At 43.8% G+C, this 11,421-nt stretch overlaps 1 pseudogene; it reads right to left on the bottom strand.

Moving 5' to 3' along the window:
• Positions 1–8,781: 8,781 nt before the first annotated feature.
• On the bottom strand, positions 8,782–9,551 carry LOC118471991 (uncharacterized; annotated as a pseudogene).
• Between the last annotated feature and the right edge of the window lie 1,870 nt (positions 9,552–11,421).

Below are 11,421 nucleotides of genomic sequence, written 5' to 3'. Positions count from 1 at the left end.
GAAGGACGAAGGGCGTTAATATTTAACATTTTATGTTGTCTTGTTCTTGATTCATAGCATTTGAGAACAAGTCACCAACATTGGCGCCCACCTCCGGTGAATCCTTTTCGACCACCTTCGGCAAGTACTGACCTTCGTCATGCCACCGAAGAAAGCTTCAGCGATAGGGGCTGCCGCTCTGCAGCCACTGGACCTAAACCAGGAGACCCTTTCTCTTCGAGAGGCCCGAAGCCAGAAGAGGAAGGTCACTAGTCCAACACTCCAGGAGGAGGAGTTGGACCAAGAAATTAGAAACATGGAGATGCTTCATCAACAAGTACAGAGGAAGAAGGAGAAGATGACTCGATTAGCCGATCTTCAAAGGCAGATTGACGAAGCCAATGATGAAGTACGCCATCTTGCCCAAGACGAACAAGAGCGAAGGCCCCAACATAGGGAGCTTCACCAAGAAGGCTTCTTCAACGAGGATGGATGGTATGATGATTTTAATCATGATACCTTTACCTTTGACAATGCATCTCCCTTGGCAGCAGAACTGCAGGCTATCCTATGGCCTCCATCATACAAGCCACCTCAGCTCCCCATGTATGATGGACATTCAGATCCAAAGCAGTTTTTGATGAGTTATGAAGCAACTATATCTTCATATGGAGGCAACACAGCTGTCATGGCCAAGTCCTTCGTCATGGCAGTTAAGAATGTGGCTCAAACATGGTATTCTTCTCTTTGGCCAGGAACTATTAATTCATGGCAGAAGCTTAAGGATATGCTGGTGACAAGTTTCCAGGGCATTCAGACGAAGCCAGTCACGGCTCAGGCTCTCTTTCAATGTACACAAGATCATGAGGAGTATCTTCAAGCATACGTCCGAAGGTTCTTGCGCCTGAGAGCACAAGCGCCTACAGTGCCCAATGAAATTGTCATTGAGGCCATGTTTAAGGGGCTTTGTCCAGGACCTACTGCCCAGTATTTTGCCAGAAAGCCTCCATAGACTTTGGAGAAGCTGCTTCAAAAGATGGATGAATACATTCGGGCTGATAATGACTTTCGCCAGAGAAGAGAGGAAGCCTACAGGTTCTCTGAGATGACCAGGGGCTTCGAAGGAAGAATCCACCCAAGACATGTCAGGTCAATTCACTCCACCCAGAGTGACGATAAAGGAAGTCAACAACAGAGGCCACAGTATTCCTCGCACACTTCGGGGCAGCAACAAAGCTCTTTCCGACCGCCAGCTCCAAGAGGCAGAGGCGCCAGGGGCTTCGGAGGAAGGTTTGGGGATCAGCCTAGAAAATTTTATTGCTTATTCTGTGGTGAGGACAAGGGCCATACTACAAGGATGTGCCATGTCACCATTCAGAAACAAAAGGAAATAGCAGAAGCCATAGCTCAGCAGAACCAGCTGAAGCAGGTCATGCATACTGCTTCGTATCACTCACCCTACATACCAGAGTATGTGGGTAACCATCCTACAGCGTCTGTTGCTTTGGCTAGTCAGCCACAGGCATCTTGGCCACGGCCTCCATATCCGCCACCACTACAGCCTGTGTATTCACGAGGCCAGCAGCCAGAAGGGAGCCAACAGACCCATCAGCAGCGAGATTTCAGGGAGGAGTCCGAAGCTCGCACAGTTAACAGTACTGTGCCAGAATCGAAGCATATCTATTGAGAGATATCCTACCCTTGAAACAGCTTTTACATTCATTGTCATTTTCTTTTTTACTAAGGAACAATTATTGAAAACCTAGTTCTCTTGTCATTTTCAATTTCCTGTAAAAGCTTCGTTCTTGTCATAGCGAAATATATCTTCTCCATAGACTCACGAAGTCCAAAAGTCGCTGAAGCACAAAAGTCGTTCCTAAGGGAACGCAGGCCTAAAAATCACATTACAAGTATCCCCGAAGCAACAAAAAGTCGTTCTAAGGAACGCAGCGTAAGTTTGCCGAAGATATAAAAAATCATTCCTAAGGGAGCGTAGTGTAAGTTTTCTGCTCAAAAGTCGTTCCAAAGGGAATGCAGAGCCAAATACCGCCGAAATATAAGGCGAAGCGCGAAAAGTCAACGCGAATACCACCGAAATAGAAGGCGAAGAAGTTCAAAAGACGTTCCTAAGGGAATGCAGAACTTACAGCGAAAAGTCAGCGCTGATACACCGAAAAATAAGCTGTGAAGCCGAAAAATAAGCGGCAAAGAGATTGTGTATTTCACTATGGGGGTGCGAGTGTGTGTCTTCGGCATAAATATCATTTTATATAACATAACATCATCACATCATTTCGCATAACATAACATCATACATCATATTGCATCAATGGCACAAGAAGGGGATACAATGTTGACCTTCGGAGAATGTTTCGAAAAAATGAAATTGTGATAAGGTACAAAATAAGTTTGAAGAAATACAGCTTCATCAGCTCTGACGTGGAGGAACAAATCTATTGTTGATGAAGCATTAATGTTTTTGCGATACTTGGAGGATTTTTTACGAATCATAGAAGTTCTTCTTTACGAAGCATGAAAAGAAGGGAAGGTGTTTTTTCGCCAAAGGCTCAAAAACGATATGTACATAAAAGTTTCATGCATCGCAAAGAAATGAATTGCAAAACTATTCATATATTACATTCAAAACCCACGAGCACCGAATATTATAAGCATGTTCCAGCAAATGTTACATTAATATTTTAGCAATGTTTTTACAAATAGCTATTCTTCTTCCTTCAGGACTTCTTCTGCAGCTTCGATTAATAATTTTGTGACAACTTCGTCCACAATAGCTTCGGCCATATTAATAATTTCTACTGACTTCTTTATCTCTGGGTCGGCCAATGGGTCGAAGGGCTCTGTGGGAGGAGATAGTTCAGCTGCAATAGAAGATATAAATTAGTTCGAAATCACAAAAATAAGCAATAAAGTTAAAAGCCATTAAGTAATACCTATCCGTTTTCAAGTTCCGCAGCTTTTTTCAGCTGCTTTTGTTGCTTCTCGAGCGTCATGAATGCCTTTTTCACTCTTTCATTATTTCATGCGCCATCCCTCGACCGCCATTTTCCTAAATATCAGTGAAAAATTTTCCACCTATTAAGCTTGCTTCGGCCGAGGGGTCCTTCGTATCATCAATAGACAAAGCAGCTTCGGCCTGGGCCAAAGTTTTGACATGATCGCACCCTGCTTTCTCTAAAATAGCTGTAACTCCTCTCGCACCAGAGAACGCGCAGACGTCTCCGTGGTCGCTCAGAATTTCTTCAAAAGCTTCGGCTTCACTGCTGATCCACTCAATTACGCCCTCAGGGTCGCCTCTTATGAAGTTGTCTTCGCTTGAGTATGCGCCCACGTTGGTGAAGCTAGTTTTTATCTTTTTGACACATTCTACAGACTTTTCAAAACAACTTTCTTTCGGTGAGCGAAGCTCTGCAACTGTTTTTTCAAAATAATTTTTCCAGTACTCACTGGCATCTCGGTCAGCTTCGGCAATAGCGCATTTCAATTTGGCTTCGGCCAGTTGTTTTTGAAGGTTTTCAATCTCATTCCTTTGGATTTCAGATTGAGCCTTGAAGTTAGCTTTATCCCCCTTTACTTTGTCCACTAATGTAAGTAGAATTTTGTCTTTTTCCAAAGCTTCGTTCCTCAGCTTGATAACCTCTGAACGAAGGTTGTTGAGAGCAATAGTGTAACTCTCGTCTTCGGCATTCTTTTGCGCCCTTAAGGCGTTGCTAAGTATTAAACCCTATATGAAAAAATGAATGGGTTAATATAAGAACAAAAGAATAATTCAAAATTCATAAACTTCCAAATATACAATTTTTGTACCTTTAGACTGTTATATGCAAGGATATCCGCAAGATCGTCCTTCGTCATGGTGCAGAGGCCAGCTTCAAGCTTCGGGAACCCCATACTTCTGGCCATCTCCCGGCAGACAGATAATTCCTTGTTCTCTGGGAGGCAATACAAGAAGTCATCTTCATCTGTGCCATTAAACACTAAGGCCCCTTTCGGGTACTTTAGTTCTCGGGCATAGTGTTTAGCTTCAAAAATTTCTTCTTTGGATAATCTTTTTCCCGAAGCGTGTCGAATAATATAATCAAGGACTTTGGAAGACGCTTCGGGAGTAGGTGCGACAGCTTTTTCAAGCGAAATCTGTTTTATAGCTTCTTCTCCCGCTGCCTTTTCTCCAGTTTCCGAGGATTTCTCCTTGACGGGCTCTGAAGGCCCAGCTTCAGCATCGACCTAGCTCATTGTAGCTTCGGCTTCGGTTACCTTTGCCTCGGCTTCAATCTGCGTCTTCAAAGCTTTGGCAATTTTCCCTAGAGTAGAGCTTGAAGCTTTTATTGTCTCCAATACATCTAGTACACTACCCATCCTTTTTCTCTTGGGGGTCGTTGCTAGACCTTTTTGTGTCTTCGGCACCTCCACTCCTGCCGAAGGGCTTAGAACTTCTAATGTTTTCGTCTCTTTGATTTCTGGTTCTTCAATATTGTCATTCTTCGGCATTGCAGCCGGCTCTTCAATCCTCTGCGTAAGAGTAGGTCCTTTGGCTTCAGAAGCTGAAGAAGTCTCACCGCCGAATTTAGGCACTATGGCCGGTTCAATGTAGCGCGGTCGGTGAGTAAGGACCTTCAACTTTTTCCTCTACGGTGCGGGCTCGCTTGAGGTAGCCGAAGCAGCAACCTTTCCAGAAGTTGCACCCTTTCTTTTCTGCCCCCGCGGCGGGTAGCGATAGTCAGGGTACACAAATCCGATAGCATCAAAAAATATGTTTAGCCTTTTCTTTTTTCGGCTCCCGAAGGCCGCAGATAGTGCATTATCTTCAGACTTGGAGTATGTTCCAAGTAGTTCATCACTACTATTTTCAACACACTTCAGCCAGTCATCGTCTGGTTCGATAAATTGGTCTCCGAACCTGAAAGTATATTTCAATCGAACCAAACCACCTTCGCTAGGGTTAGTGATGGTTTCCTTTGGCATTTCTCAGCCGTCTATCAGTGGCCATATCCTGTATGCTATATGTTCTTGAACCAAATCTCTTGTCCCGATAAAAGAACAAACTGTACTGAAGGCCCTTCGGCATGCTTCGGCTGCTTCATCAATTTCTACCTTCGGTTTCCGAAGGCCGAAGCGTGACCAGATGGGTCGCATAATGATTCCTTTAATATCTTCTCTCGCTTTCAAATCATTTTTCACGTAAAACCATTCTTCCATCCAGGCCCCGGGCCACCTCTTCCGGAACGTTGGCACTGGGTAGCTTGTGCCAGAGCGAGCAACAAAGTTGTAGCACCTAAAGTTGTTATGATATTGTTCCTTACCCCAAGGCTTCGTCTCATACAAAAGCTCGTGCATACTGCAAAAACATCTTGCGCTTGGCTCTAGACCTTGTCTCCTCACAGCCCAGACGAAGATCCCCATTCTGATAATAGCTTCGGGAGTGATATGGTGAAGGAAAATTTGATATATCTTTAAAATTTCAACCACAAATCTGCTTAATGGGAATCGAAGTCCAGCTTTGAAGAAACTTCGGTAGATTACAACTTTGTCTTCTTCAGGAGCAGGAGTGACTCTGTCTACGTTAGCCCTCACAATAGAAATATCTCGAAAGTACCTTCCTCTCATATTATCAAGATGACTCTGTTTGATAGTTGATTTCCCGAAGACTGTGTGACTTGGTCGCCAAGGACGATCTTCCGAGTCTTCGCCTCCACTCTCCACATCATAGCTGTCGCTATTGTTAGTATCTTCAGACAAGCTTTCTAATATTTCTTTAGTTATCTTCTCTGTGTTTGTTTTTGCAATCGACTTAATAAATCCAGCGGTCTTCTCCTCAAGGAGCTTCTCCTCCTCGCTCAGCTTCGTCTCAGCAGCAACTTTTTTTGTCTTGAGACATCTCTTCTTCGGAAATGGCGAAAATGTGTCCTTAGAACCGAAGCTTAGAAAATCTAAGAAACTAAGCAACCGTTGGTAAGCAAGAGCTAAGAAATTGAGCAAAGCAAAGCAGGCGGCAAGTAACGTACCAAATGTGCTCGGGGTAAGTTCTTATTTATACGCCCAACGCGCTCCAAGTTGGAGGGCCCCGTCTGTCATTAACTGTTGCTATTCTAGCAAATAGAAGGTGTTTTTTTGGACCTTCGGCTCAGGGCCTTCGTCCATATCGCAATCTGAATTCGTTATTCTAACAAATTAACCTTGCGAGGGGCTACTGTTGGGGGCCTTCGTCTTCCGAAGGTCCTCAAAAACATAATTTAACAATGTTTTCGGAGTTATAATACATGAAGAGGTACCTTCGGATTCGAATCAGAACCACAGTGGGAGAAGCACGAACAATACAAAGAATGATGCAGCGCCGAAGCTACGCGCAAGGGAGCGTCGGCATGACAACAGGAAAGGGAACCGACTTAAAGGGGAAAAGACTATTTAGACCCCCGATGAGTTATCTTATAGACATTAGCAAATGTAAAGGACATGAATATAACTTTACATGGGCTGCGTCCCATATCTATAAATAGATGAACAGTACCCCCGTATTGTTCACGCTGACTTGACTTTTGCTTTTGCATCACGCTCGTATCTTTGCTGTCTATCAAGTCGAAGGTATCAAATGTAATTCAATATTGTTTTTATTTTCTCATGATAACATAATGGAGATGAATTTATAATGTTATACGATTGTTCATGTTATCTTTTGTATTTTACACGCTTCTTCTATTACCATCTTACCTTCGATATTCGAAGGTATGTCCTTCATGACCTTCGTCTGAAGATCATTATATCCTAAGGGAAATAATGTTTCGAAGGACGAAGTGCGTTAATATTTAATATTTTATGTTGCTTTGTTCTTGATTCATAGCATTTGAGAACAAGTCAACAACAGAGAGGTTGCCGAGGTCGTCGTTCACATGAGGAAGTGGACGGAGCCGGCGTTTAGCGTGCGTGATGAAGATCCTCCACATTTAGCGTTCGTCGAACGCACGCTATATTTTACCGATTCGTTTACAGTCCCTTGTTGGAGAGAACGGTGGACGTTTCTTTCTCTAAATATAGAGTACAGATCCATTTAGCGTTGCTTGTTGGAGCCGGTCTGAGCGGCCGCAAAGGAATGCATGCGACCCTGTAGGGCCCGCGTGGCAGCCACCAGCTTCGCCGTGTCGCCATAACTTTTGTCGTTTAGCCTTAGCCTCCCTTTCTTGACCAGGTTGTTGAACTTGAACCTCACGTGCCGCACCTTCTTCCAGCTGAAGCGAAGCCTCCGCTAAGATTCATGTTCTTCCCCCAGCCGCAGTGTAAATTCGCGTGGAAACTGGACAGCCTCCTCCAGATCGATGCACACAACTGATTAGTTATTAATGTGAAAAATCTAGCTACTTGATTAATTAACTACACGTTTCGTGACATATAGCCCAGCAGCGAATGCTAAAGTGGCTTAAGAGCATCTCCAACAATGTGACCTATAAAAATGCCCTATAATTTAAAAATAAGTATATTTTATAGAATTTAGGGCACCAACAAAACACTCCGCTCCAACAGTAAAGCTCCAAATCTAAATTATAGGGCAGCCCATTACGGTGTAGTATATTTGAGGCACTTGAGAGGGTGCCCTATATTTTTTTGACAAAATTTTATGAAATGAGGCACTGTTGGAGTGGTTTTTCCTATATAGAGCCCCATATTTCAATTTGAGGCACTAGTTTGAGGCATTGTTGGAGATGCTCTAAGTATGGCTAAAATTCAGTTAATCTAGTATGCATGGGTACTAGTTATAAATAAACTGGTTAGCCCGATCAGCTTGCTTGCTTCAATCTTGCAGCTAGCTACATCATGGCATCAGGCTAGGCTAGAGAATGAAGAGTTGCATTAGGCTAGGCCATGACCATGAACAGCCAACAGTATACGACACGATGGATGGACATTGCATTTGGCATCGGCAATTCGGCATAGCCGCAAGAAGCACCAGTGCCTTATGCATGGGGAACAAAAACAGAACAGCAAGCTTCAAAGGAAAAAAAAAAGAGAGAGGAATGTTGGGTGTGTCCTCTACAGCCGGTCAATAGAGACTGGATTGGACTTAACCCAACTATCGTTCCTTTAATCGGGCCCTTGATCGGGAGGGCCCACGCTAACCTCGGTTGGAGCCCCCAGACACACGACGCTATATATAGGACTAAGGGGTCGCAGGAAAGACTAACGCTAGTACCTCGCCCCAAAACCCTAGTCCCCAGAGGCCCCCATCGCCTAGGCGTCGGAGTGTTTGGAAACGCGACAACCTACAGCGGCTCGGATCCCGATGCCTGCTGCTTCTCTGCAGGACGACGATATAAAGATAGCAACAGCAACAAAGGTGTGTTTCTCCGTTCCTCTCAGTAGATCAGTAGATCAGATCTACACGTCATCAAGATTTTACTTTCAGTTACGGATTGGTATTCTAGGGACTTAGGAATCGATCCTAGACAGTATAGATTCTAACAATGGTATCGGAGCATCCTAAGAACCCTAGAACTCCTAATCCACATCGGTTTTATGAGATCACAGAAAGGTCCCGATTAATGTGATTGAGCTCATTTTTTTATTATTGTTCATCACCAAGATCAGAGAGATAATAGAACAGAAAGAAGTCGATGCTCTCGGGTTAGGGTTTTCAACCCTGAGATTTAGGTTTGGTCACTGTAAGGCCTCAAACCAGAGAGAGGTCACATAACTGTCTAGGGTTAGGATTTATGACCTAACCCTAATCGGTACACCTGTAAACAGGGACTCGTGATTTTTTTAATTCACGGTCAAGAACAGATCAGAAAAAAGTCGTACAGAACGAAGCTAGGGTTAGAACCCTAATTTTTTTCAAAAACCGCGTGAATCAAAAGTGTACAGATGCACTAAAATCATCACAGAAAATAACAGAAATATCGCGGGACCCAGATCTATGATTCTTTACCTCCAAAACTCGACTCTGTTACAAAATCACTTGAGGGATCGAGTTGAGGATAGATCCTGGGGAGAGAGAGGTTCGCAGACGACGGCTAACAGTGCCGCAGTTCTTAACTCGTCGGACTGGGCCTCAACCACCGCGCAGCACCCATCCGACGACGGCGCGCCCACCCGAAGGGACGCGCACGTCGGCGGGATGGGGATGCGGGGCGGCTCAGGCCGGCCATCTCCGGTTCATTGAAGCCAACCGTGCGTTAGTAATCTCCAAAATCAGTAAACAGTGAAAGAAAGAAAAAAAAAGAAAAAGAGACAGCGCGCAGGAACGGCCGTACTCGGGCACGTTCGGCCAGTAGCTCTGTGCTCTAGCGGCTGCGCAGACAAAGAATCAGAGAAAGAAACAAGCGTGATGCTCCCTGGCGGCCGAGTGGAGCAGCGGCTGGGGAGAAGAAAATTAAAAAAAAAAAAAGGGAATCAGAGGCGGCACTTGAGCATAGCTCGGCCATGAGGCCCATGCAGAAATGCATGGATAGCTCCTGGCGGCCGGCAGTCTGTTAGTGGCCATGCAGCCATGCAGGAACGCAAGGAGAAATCCTGACGGCCGGCTGGCTGTTTGTGGCGGCTGGGATACAGGAGTAGAATGTTTAGGGTTTTTCCACCGGCACCGAGATCTCCGCCCTTTATAGCATGCGCGCAAGAATCTGGACCGTCGATCCGGCTGCACGGCCAGGATTTAGACGGGGTGGGGTAGCGCCCCGCATGGGCTGACTTCGCGGCCTGGGCCTAGGTTGCAGCCCAGGCGCGCGCCCTCTCCTCTCATGGGCCGCCAGCGCGCGGCTGGGCCACATGGCCAGACCCGAGGTGGGCCGAACAAGGCCGAGCCGGGTGGTTGGCCAGGCCGAAATGGCTCCAATTTTTTTCTGGAATTTGTTTTTCTATTTCCAGAAATTAGAAACAGTGCAGAAAATTCTTAGAAATATTTTTCCAGTTATAGAAAATTACAGATATATTTATGGACTATTTTATTCCGCTGCGTACTTTTGGTACTTTATTCAGTATTTTATGCAATTTTTCAGTTAATTATGAAACCAACGTGGATTAATTTATTGTTTAAATTGCATAGAATTCAGAAAATTTGTGGTAATTGAATATTCTAACCAACGTTAGATATTGTTACCACATTTTGAACAGAAATATACATATTCTAGATCATCCAACGATGGTTTTAGAATTTTAGAACCATATTATTATTATTTGTTTCTCTATGCATTATTGTTTATTATGAAGCCTACGTGGATTAATTCTCTTTAAGTGCATAGAAATTCAGATTTTTTTTGTGGTGATTGAATATTTTGACCAACGTCGAATATCGTTGCCACATTTTATACAATAATTATATTTTCTAGATCATCCAACGATGGTTTAGAATTTTAGAACCAGAAACTTTGTAGATCAGGCATGGTTATTATTTAACCAACGTCGAATATTTAATTCATGCAAGTTCTATGTTTTCAGTATTCATGCAAGTTCTAAATATTTTCTGTTTTACTTTGCAAAAGTGCACATTTTGGCCTACTAGTTGGTCAGATAAGGTAGATTAAACCGCTATGTGGTATTTATTGTCACTTATGGCGGGAAAAGATTGAAATGATAACTACAGTGGATGAAATAGATTCCTCACTGTGGTTTGAGAAACCCATTAAGCCTACAGTAGGCTCACCTTAGGATGACCTTAAGATGGTGCAGTACAGCATCTATAAGGTCAGCTGGAAAAGATCCAAGTGTAATGTACTTGACCATAATAAGAGTTTCATCCAGGATCCTATTGAGGGTGCTATTCCAGAATATGAGACATTTCATGATCAGTAAAGCACATGTCTAAATGGACAAGTGTTATATACATCAACTCATGACACAGTGTGTCTAGAAGGAGGAAAGGTTGATAAGTCAGATAAGTGATTCTATCAATCTTCCCAAACTAAGAATCCTCAAACAGAACAATACCTCTAAGAAAGGTTCAAGAATAAGATCAAACATGATCACGATGTTTTCTATATGCAACAATCAGACTATTTCTCAGATTCCCCTGAGACCTGCCTCTATTGCAAGAAGACAGGGCATACAATAGAAAGTGTCCAGAATTCCTGCAATAGATGCTACAGAATGCAATTCCGTACAAACCTAAGGCTCCCAGAGGGCTGAAACAGTTACAGTGGTTAACGGAAAGCAAGCAGACACTTAACTTCAGTTTCGTGATTAGACAATCAGCACATCCACTATCACTTCGGTGACAGAGACTGTGTGTTATTCAGTTTTGATAATAAAGATGTTGGTCTCGCCATCTGACGAGACATGATTTATTTATCTTTGCACAGTGGTGCTAGATACACCAGAAAACAAACCAACCAACATTGGCAGGAGTAAGAAAACAATGTGATGGAGAAACCTCGTCGAAATTATGGCACTATTGTTTGGGCCATATTTCGAGGGGGAGAAAAGAAGTCTCGTTAAGGGACGGAT

Source organism: Zea mays, chromosome 5, assembly GCF_902167145.1.
Source record: "Zea mays cultivar B73 chromosome 5, Zm-B73-REFERENCE-NAM-5.0, whole genome shotgun sequence".
Taxonomy (NCBI): Eukaryota; Viridiplantae; Streptophyta; class Magnoliopsida; order Poales; family Poaceae; genus Zea; species Zea mays.
Note: the sequence above shows the minus strand (reverse complement) of the source record. Positions and strands in the feature narration are given on the sequence as shown.